General features: G+C 46.3%; 1 protein-coding gene across 1 annotated transcript in view; it reads right to left on the minus strand.

Annotated features, from left to right (window-relative positions):
* Positions 1-2,726, minus strand: part of DISP1 (dispatched RND transporter family member 1) — a 63,037-nt gene extending 60,311 nt beyond the window's left edge. The window contains exon 1 of the mRNA XM_044289786.1: positions 2,603-2,726. The gene's annotated coding sequence lies outside the window, so the exon portion shown is untranslated. The remainder of the gene's footprint in view (positions 1-2,602) is intronic.
* Between the last annotated feature and the right edge of the window lie 7,543 nt (positions 2,727-10,269).

Genomic DNA, 10,269 nt, shown 5'->3' on the forward strand with positions numbered 1-10,269 from the left:
ATGTATTTTGCGGTCCGCCAAAAATACGGATGACATCCGTGTGCATTCTGTATTTTGAGGAACGGAACAGCTGGCCCCTGATAGAACAGTCCTATCCATGTCCGTGATGCGGACAATAATAGGACATGTTCTATTTTTTGGCGGAACGGAAATACTGACATACGGAAAAGGAATGCACACGGAGAACCTTCCGTTTTTTTTTGCGGTCGAAACGGACAACGAAATAAAATATGTTTGTGTGCATGAGCCCTTACAGAAAGGCAGGACGCTCCTGTCCTGGAGAACATTACTCCGGACCCGGCAAATTTACTAATATCCGGAAATCTCTGCAACAGTGCACATGGAATACGGAGCAGAAAACGAAACGCACATACGGACAAAAACATGGAGGAATCACTGACCGACTTGGCCTTAGGCATCACACTTTATTTTTAAGTGCATTTCAATTTTTTTTTTTTTTAAATAGCGACCAATAAATGTATTTTATTTGTTTTTAGTATTTTTCCCAGTTAAAAACTAAAAAGAGGAACAGAAAAAAAAACTATATATAACTGACCCAAAACAATGACATGAAAAACTATTTTGGTAACTTAAAAATAATAAAGCTTTGTCCACGAACTGCGCAAAAGTCGACAAAAATTGTCATTTAGAACAAAAAACAAACACTCTGGTTGCTGACTTTTGCTGACTTGGGCTGGTAATCTTTTCAAGCATAATATCCGTTTCAGGGAAAGCTGGGTGACAACCAATTTAACAGGCAAAACAGCTGCCACTCAGCTTTCCCACCACACTGTATGGGTTCATGCTAGGGATCGACCGATTATCGGATTTACCGATGTTATCGGCCGATATTCATGATTTTCGGTATCTTAGGCTACTTTCACACTGGCGTTTTGGTTTCCGTTTGCAAGATCCGTTCAGGGCTCTCACGCGGTCAGAAACAGATCAGTTTTGCCCTAATGCATTCTGAATGGAAAAGGATCCGCTCAGAATGCATCAGTTTGCCTACGTTCCGTCTCCATTCCGCTCTGGAGGCTGCTTGCAGCGTTTTGGTGTCCACGTGACGAAACTGAGCCAAACGGATGCGTCCTGGCACACAATGTAAGTCAATGGGGACGGATCCGTTTTCTATGACACAATCTGGCACAACAGAAAACGGATCCGTCCTCCATTGACTTTCAATGGTGTTCCAGACGGATCTGTCTTGGCTATGTGGTGGTGCTGCCGGATATGGCGCTATATATTATTATAAAGCTCTGGGCGTAATTGTTTGCATTTAGATTATAAAACAGATTTGTGCAAGATTTTATTTATTTTAAAAAAAATCTAAATGCCCAGAATATCGGTATAAGTTATCGGCCTGAACGCTCACAGGTTATCGGGATCGGCTCTAAAAAATCTATATCGGTCGATCCCTAGTTCATGCACATAAATGTATTTTCTTACTGTGTCCATTCCGTTTTTTTCAAGGACCGTATGCAGAACCATTCATTTCAATGGGTCCACAAAAAAAAAAAAACGGAAGTTACTCCGTGTGCATTCCATTTCCGTGTTTCCCTTCCTCAAAAAAATAGAACATGTCCTATTATTGTCCGCATTACGGACAAGGAGAAGAGGCTCTATTAGGGGCCGGCTGTTCTGTTCCTCAAAATACAGAATGCACACGGACGTCATTAATATTTTTTGCAGATCCGTTTTCGCACACCGCAAAATACATACGGTCGTGTGCATGAGCCCTATGGCAGAGCAGGGAGAAGCCGGGTGGCAACCGAATCAACAGCCAAAACCGCCGCCATCCAGCTTTCCCACTACACTGACGGGCAGAGCAGGGAGAAGCAGGGTGGCAACCGAATCAGCAGCCAAAACCGCCGCCACCCAGCTTTCCCACCACACTGACGGGCAGAGCAGGGAGAAGCAGGGTGGCAACCGAATCAACAGCCAAAACCACCATCATCCAGCTTTCCCACCACACTGACGGGCAGAGCAGGGAGAAGCAGGGTGGCAACCGAATCAACAGCCAAAACCACCGTCATCCAGCTTTCCCACCACACTGACGGGCAGAGCAGGGAGAAGCAGGGTGGCAACCAAATCAACAGCCAAAACCACCGTCACCCAGCTTTCCCACTACACTGACGGGCAGAGCAGGGAGAAGCAGGGTGGCAACCAAAACAACAGCCAAAACCGCCGCCACCCAGCTTTCCCACCACACTGACGGGCAGAGCAGGGAGAAGCAGGGCGATGAGGAAGGACAAGAAAGCAGAACACGGCTTCTCATAAATCACTCTCCGAACCTGAAATCTGCATCTCCCCGCCTGTTGTAAAACTACAAGTCCCAGCCGCAGAGTAACCATGACCCGATGGGAGTTGTATTCCCACAACAGCTGCAGAACCTCAATTATCTAAACATGGTCTTCCCACACAATAATATTTGGGATATGCCCCCAAGGATTACAGTGCAGCCTGCAACATTGTATCCGGGAGAGAGGACAACAAACTTCTCACCCTGAGACAAAAGGAAAAGTTCTTCCTGATCCCCTCCCCTCCTCCAGCCTGTGCCAGGTGGCTGTGCTGGCACTTGTAGTCCCCCCTCAGGGCTCCATACCTGCTGTGTCCTGTGGGCTCATGCTGCTGGCTGCTCACATCCATGTCCCAGGCAGCTGTGTGGGCACATTGCAGAAGGTCTGTAGCTTCCCCAGCTCCTCCTCTGATCCCAGCACAGGAAGCAGCTATGGAGAGAGTGCTTCCTGTGTCACTGGGCTAATCCCTGTGTTATCCTGCAGCCTGGGGACATGCACAGCGCCGCACCAGGCACCCCTCCCTGCAAGGCACATTAACCCCTGGGGCTCTGACTGCCTGGGGGCCTGCAGAGACATGGGGGCTATTGTGCAGGGTTGTCACAGTGCACAGGAAATGGACACAAAGCTCTGTAAACAGCCATCACCATCTCATATACTTATTATTACTGTTATTACTATTATAATGTGCTGTATCCCAGCCGAGGAAGGGAGAGCCGCTCCAGTGCGGGAGCTGCTGGGCTCTAGTGACATCTAGTGGTAGGGGATGGAATTTACCATGTTTTACAGGAACTTTATACAATATTATAGGCCTAGTTCACACTACCGTTTTTTTTCCCGTTTTGCAGGCCGTTTTTTGCGTTCCGTATACGGAACCATTCATTTCAATGGTTCCGCAAAAAAAACGGAATGTACTCCGTATGCATTCTGTTTCCGTTTTTCCGTTCCGTTGAAAGATAGAACATGTCCTATTACTGCCTGCAAATCACGTTCAGTGGCTCCATTCAAGTCAATGGGTCCGCAAAAAAAACAGAACACATACGGAAATGCATCCGTATGTCTTCCGTATCCATTCAGTTTTTTCTAAACCATCTATAGAAAATGTTATGCCCACCCCAATTTTTTCTATGTAATTACTGTATATGCCATACGGAAAAACGGAACGGAAACAGAAACACAACGGAACCAAAAAAACTGAACAATGGATCCGTGAAAAAACGGAACGCAAAACACTGAAATCGACATACTGTAGTGTGAAAGAGGCCTTATTGTTTTTTCGTATGTGTTCCGTTTTTTTTTTGCGGACCCACTTACTTTAATGGAGCCACGGAACGTGATTTGCGGGCAATAATAGGACACGTTTCTATCTTTCAACGGAAATACGGAAACGGAATGCTTACGGAACACATTCTCTTTTTAATGCGGAACCATTGAAATGAATGGTTCCGTATACGGAACACAAAAAAATGGCCTGTACAGTCGCAAAAAAAACGATCGTGTGAACTAGGTCTTAGGGAGGCTCATACACACAAGCGTATTTTCTTTCCGTGTCCGTTCAGTTTTTTTTTTTTTTGCGGACCGTATGCGGAACCATTTATTTCAATGGGTCCACAAAAAAAACCAGAAGTTAGTCTCCATTCACACATCTGCAAAATGGGTTCGCATCCGTTCCAATTTTGCGGAACATGTGTGGAACTCATTCTTTTTCAATGGGGCCGGAATGTGCTGTCCGCATCCGCACTTCCAGATCCGCAATTCCGTTCCCGAAAAAAATAGAACATGTCCTATTCTTGTCCGCAATTGCATTTTCTATGAGAGTGTTGGAGATGTGCGGTCCGCAAAATGCAGAACGCACATTGGCGGTGTCCGTGTTTTGCAGATACGCAAAACACATACGGGCGTGTGAATGGACCCTCACTCCGTGTGCATTCCATTTCTGTATGTCCGTATTTGAACAGGAAAATGTCGTATTATTGTACGCATTACGGACAAGGATAGGACTGTTCTATAAAGGGTCGGCTGTTCTGTTCCACAAAATACGGAATGCACATGGACGTCATCCGTATTTTTAGCCAATCCGTTTTTTGCGGACTGAAAAATACATACGGTCGTGTGCATCAGTCCTTAGGGCTCACACAAGCCTATTTTTTGTCCGTTTTTTTTTTTGGGCCCATATGCAGAACCATTCACTTTAATGGGACCACAAAAAAGGGAAATGACTCCATGTGTGTTCCGTATGTCCGCTTGTCCGTTTCGCAAAAACAAAACATGTCCTATTATTGTCCGTATGAGGGCTCATGCACACAACCATATGTATTTTGCGGTCCACAAAACACGGATCCGCAAAAGAAACGGATGCGTCCGTATGCATACCGTATTTTTCGGAACGGAACAGCTGGCTCCTAATAGAACAGTCCTATCCATATCCGTTATGCGGACGATAATAGTACATGTTCTATTTTTTTGTAGAACGCACATGCGGACATACGGAAACGGAATGCACATGGAGTAGCTTTCTTTTTTTTTTTTTTTGCGGAACCATTGAAATGAATGGTTCCGCTTACAGTCCGACAAAAAAGCGGAACAGACACGGAAACAAAATACGTTCATGTGCATGAGCCCTTACGAACAAGGACAGGACTGTTCTATTATGGGCTGGCCGTTCCGTTCTCCATTTTGCTTACAGCTGGTATCCGTGTTTTGCAGATCCGAAATTTTTGGACTTAGGCCCTAGCCCCTTAGGGTTCATGCTCACAATCGTATGTATTTTGCGGTCAGCAAAACACGGATCTGCAAAAAAACTGATGATATCAATGATGTCCATGTCACATCCGTTTTTTTGTCCATTGTAACAATGCCTGTCCTTGTCCGCAAAATGGACAATAATAGGACATGTTCTATTTTTTTGCGCATACAGGCCGCAAAACGGAACGGACACAGACAAAAAATACTTTTGTGTGCATGAGCCCTTATGATGTTCTGCATCAACTGAGTTATTAGTCATGACATTTTACAGCAGATGGGATTATTATGATGTTCTGCAGCAGCTGAGTCATATATTAGGATGTCCTGCAGCAGCTGAGGCATCTATAAGGATGTTCTGCAGCAGCTGAGGCATCTATAAGGATGTTCTGCAACAGCTGAGGCATTTATAAGGATGTTCTGCAGCAGCTGAGGCATTTATTAGGATGTTCTGCAGCAGATGAGTCATATATTAGGATGTCCTGCAGCAGCTGAGTCATATATTAGGATGTCCTGCAGCAGCTGAGGCATTTATCAGGGTGTTCTGCAGCAGCTGAGGCATCTATAAGGATGTTCTGCAGCAGCTGAGGCATTTATAAGGATGTTCTGCAGCAGATGAGTCATATATTAGGATGTCCTGCAGCAGATGAGTCATATATTAGGATGTCCTGCAGCAGCTGAGGCATTTATCAGGGTGTTCTGCAGCAGCTGAGGCATCTATAAGGATGTTCTGCAGCAGCTGAGGCATTTATAAGGATGTTCTGCAGCAGCTGAGGCATTTATCAGGATGTTCTGCAGCAGCTGAGGCTTTTATTAGGATGTTCTGCAGCAGCTGAGGCTTTTATTAGGATGTTCTGCAGCAGCTGAGGCATTTATCAGGATGTTCTGCAGCAGCTGAGGCTTTTATTAGGATGTTCTGCAGCAGCTGAGGCATTTATCAGGATGTTCTGCAGCAGCTGGGGCATTTATTAGGATGTTCTGCAGCAGCTGAGGCATTTCTCAGGATGTTCTGCAGCAGCTGAGGCTTTTATCAGGATGTTCTGCAGCAGCTGAGGCATTTATCAGGATGTTCTGCAGCAGCTGAGGCATTTATAAGGATGTTCTGCAGCAGCTGAGGCTTTTATTAGGATGTTCTGCAGCAGCTGAGGCATTTATTAGGATGTTCTGCAGCAGCTGAGGCATTTCTCAGGATGTTCTGCAGCAGCTGAGGCTTTTATTAGGATGTCCTGCAGCAGCTGAGTCATATATTAGGATGTCCTGCAGCAGCTGAGGCATTTATCAGGATGTCCTGCAGCAGCTGAGTCATATATTAGGATGTCCTGCAGCAGCTGAGGCATTTATCAGGGTGTTCTGCAGCAGCTGAGGCATCTATAAGGATGTTCTGCAGCAGCTGAGGCATTTATAAGGATGTTCTGCAGCAGCTGAGGCATTTATCAGGATGTTCTGCAGCAGCTGAGGCTTTTATTAGGATTTTCTGCAGCAGCTGAGGCATTTATCAGGATGTTCTGCAGCAGCTGAGGCATTTATCAGGATGTTCTGCAGCAGCTGGGGCATTTATTAGGATGTTCTGCAGCAGCTGAGGCATTTCTCAGGATGTTCTGCAGCAGCTGAGGCTTTTATCAGGATGTTCTGCCGCAGCTGAGGCATTTATCAGGATGTTCTGCAGCAGCTGAGGCATTTATAAGGATGTTCTGCAGCAGCTGAGGCTCTTATTAGGATGTTCTGCAGCAGCTGAGGCATTTATTAGGATGTTCTGCAGCAGCTGAGGCATTTCTCAGGATGTTCTGCAGCAGTTGAGGCTTTTATTAGGATGTTCTGCAGCAGCTGAGGCTTTTATTAGGATGTTCTGCAGCAGCTGAGGCATTTCTCAGGATGTTCTGCAGCAGCTGAGGCTTTTATTAGGATGTTCTGCAGCAGCTGAGGCATTTCTCAGGATGTTCTGCAGCAGCTGAGGCTTTTATTAGGATGTTCTGCAGCAGCTGAGGCTTTTATTAGGATGTTCTGCAGCAGCTGAGGCATTTCTCAGGATGTTCTGCAGCAGCTGAGGCTTTTATTAGGATGTTCTGCAGCAGCTGAGGCATTTCTCAGGATGTACTGCAGCAGCTGGGGCATTTATCAGGATGTTCTGCAGCAGCTGAGGCATTTATCAGGATGTTCTGCAGCAGCTGAGGCTTTTATTAGGATGTTCTGCAGCAGCTTTGGTGTGTATGGTTTTTCCGTAGCCGGGGTACTGAGCTCCAGGCTCACTGCAGCGGCTGAAGAAACGCTCTCTCGGGCCTCGCGCACACAGCCGTATTATTTTACCGCTTTTCATTGGGACCACCGTGTACCTCCCACATTTGTGTGTATGATCCGCGTCCCTGCAAAAAAAGATCTTGTCCTATTCTCGTCCATTTTGCGGAGAAGAATAGGACGTTTCGACAAGGATTTTTTAAAAATGGCTGTCTGCCCAGGATCCGTGTTTTGTGCACAGTGAAACGGATACGTTCATGTGCCTGAGACCTAAGAGCGAATCCAGATGGGCGCAGCTACAGCCGTAGTCCACAGCAGGAGACTGACTGTATGGAATCTTCTGCACTACAGCGATCACTCAATAGTTAAACTCAATAAAAGGGCTCATGCACACAAACGCGTTTCATTTCCGTGTCCGTTCCATTTTTTTTTTGCGGCCCATATGAGGAAACAATAGAAATGGAAATTGCTCCGTGTGCATTCCGTTTCCGTATGTCCGCATGGCCGTTCCGTAAAAAAAGATAGACTGTGTCCTATTATTGTCCGTTTTGCGGACAAGGGTAGTCATTGTTACAATGGATCCGCCAAAAAAATGGATGCAACACGGACTTCACAACACGTCATCTGTATTTTTTGCAGATCCGTGTTTTGCGGACCAGAAAATTCATACGGTTGTGTGCATGAGCCCAAAGGGGTATTCCCATCTTGGACATTGGGAGCATATCACTACAATATGCCCCCATTGTCTCATAGGTGCGGGTCCATAAAACGGAGCCTGGAAAGTGGCGGAGGGCGCCCTCCATTCATTTCTACGGGAGTGTCAAAAATAGCCGAGAGGCAGAACCCGCGACTTAGGGCCCCCGTTCTAGTGATTGTGAGGTTCCCACTGGTAATCCTAAACCAGATACTGCTCAGAGAGGATAAATGTTATTTTTGGGAATCCCCCTTTAAGGCCTCATGCACATGGCCGCTGCCTGGCCGTGGCCGTATTGCGGTCCCCAAACAGCAGGTCCGCAATATGTGGGCACCGGCCATGTACTCCCCGCATCACAGATGTGGACCCATTCACTTGAATGGATCTGCAATCCGGAGCTGAGACAAGGAACACCACGGAAGTACTACGGAGCGCTTCCGTGGTCTTTCCGTCCGTGCCTCCGCACCGCAAAAAAATAGAACATGTTCTATTCTTTTGCAGTGCGGACTGATCACAGACCCATTCAAGTTGAATAGGTCTCGATCCGTCCCGACTGCCGCACGGACGTTGCCCGTGCATTGGGGACCGTGAATTGCGGTCCCCAATGCACGGAACGGCTGCACAATGTCCGTGTGCATGAGGTCTAAAGAAGTCCTCTCGCCTCTGCGGACATGTCTGGTTTAGTAACTTCTTGCATTCCCCCTGTAATCATTCTGGAGCGTCTATTCTTTTGACTCAATGTTGGGACATTCCTCTGCTATTCCTGCTAGAAGTTATGACTGAATTGCCAGCAATTTGCGATTAAAGTCCAGGCCGGTGTTACCAGTTGTGTGGGGAGGGGGGGTCCCTGCACAGTCTGACACTATCCCATCAGTGCTGCCCGTGGGACACACCTACAACTGGTAACACCCAGCTGGACCTTCATTGCAAACTGCTGGCAATTCATTCATAACTTATAGCAGGAATAATAGAGGAATCGCACATCATAGAGTCATAAGAATAGATGCTCCAGAATTGTTATTACAAGGTAATCCAAGTAGTTACTAAAACAAACTTTTTAGGCCCAAATAAGTGCAATTAACATAAACAGAGCGTTCACCTGTAGTGTCGGCTACCATGTTCATGAACGTTTATTTGGACAAATAAGGCTACATTCACACTAGCGTTTTTCTTTTCCGGCATTGAGTTCCGTCCTAGGGGCTCAATACCGAGAAAAAAAATGATCCGTTTTATCCTAATTCATTCTGAATGGAGAGCAATCCGTTCAGGATGCATCAGTTCAGTCCCTCTTAGGCCTCATGCACACAACCGTTTTTTTTAAGGTCCGCAAAAACGGGGTCCGTAGGTCCGTGATCCGTAACCGTTTTTTCGTCCTTGGGTCTTCCTTGATTTTTGGAGGATCCACGGACATGAAAAATGAAAAAAAAATCTAAGTCAAGTTTGCCATTGAAATGATAGGAAAAAACGGACACGGATCACGGACGCGAATGACAATCTTGTGTGCATCCGTGTTTTTTCACGGACCCATTGACTTGAATGGGTCCGTGAACCGTTGGCCGTGAAAAAAATAGGACAGGTCATATTTTTTTCACGGCCAGGAAAAACGGATCACGGATGCGGCTGCCAAACGGTGCATTTCCAGATTTTTCCACGGACCCATTGAAAGTCAATGGGTCCGCGAAAAAAAAAAAAGGAAAACGGCACAACGGCCACGGATGCACACAACGGTCGTGTGCATGAGGCCTTAGGTTGTTTTTTGGCCGGAGAAAATACCGCAGCACGCTGCAGTTTTCTCTCCGGCCAAAAATCCTGAACACTTGCCGGAATGCCGAATCCGGCATTAATTTCCATTGAAGTGTATTAGTGCCGTATTAAGTGTTCCGGCAGAACGAATCCGGTTTTCCGGTCTGCGCATGCACAGACCTTTAAAAAAAAAGAAAAAGAAATACCGGATCCGTTTTTTTGGATGACACCGGAGACACGGATCCGGTATTTCAATGCATTTGTCAGACGGATCCGCATCCGGATCCGTCTGACAAATGCCATCCGTTTGCGTCAGGATTGCCGGAACTGCCTGCCGGAATCCTCAGCCGCAAGTGTGAAAGTACCCTAATGCCCTGTGTAAAATGTCTTTAAAGAGTACACTAGCCAAAATTTAAAAACGTTTGCAGTAGGATATAAATGATATAACAATATAGCATCTTCTTCTCATGTCACCACTAGGGCTCATGCACACAAACGTTTTTTCTTTCTGCTTCCGTTCCGGTTTTCTTGCGGACCGTATGCAGAACCATACACTTCAATGGG

This window comes from Bufo gargarizans, chromosome 4, assembly GCF_014858855.1.
Source record: "Bufo gargarizans isolate SCDJY-AF-19 chromosome 4, ASM1485885v1, whole genome shotgun sequence".
Classification (NCBI taxonomy): Eukaryota; Metazoa; Chordata; class Amphibia; order Anura; family Bufonidae; genus Bufo; species Bufo gargarizans.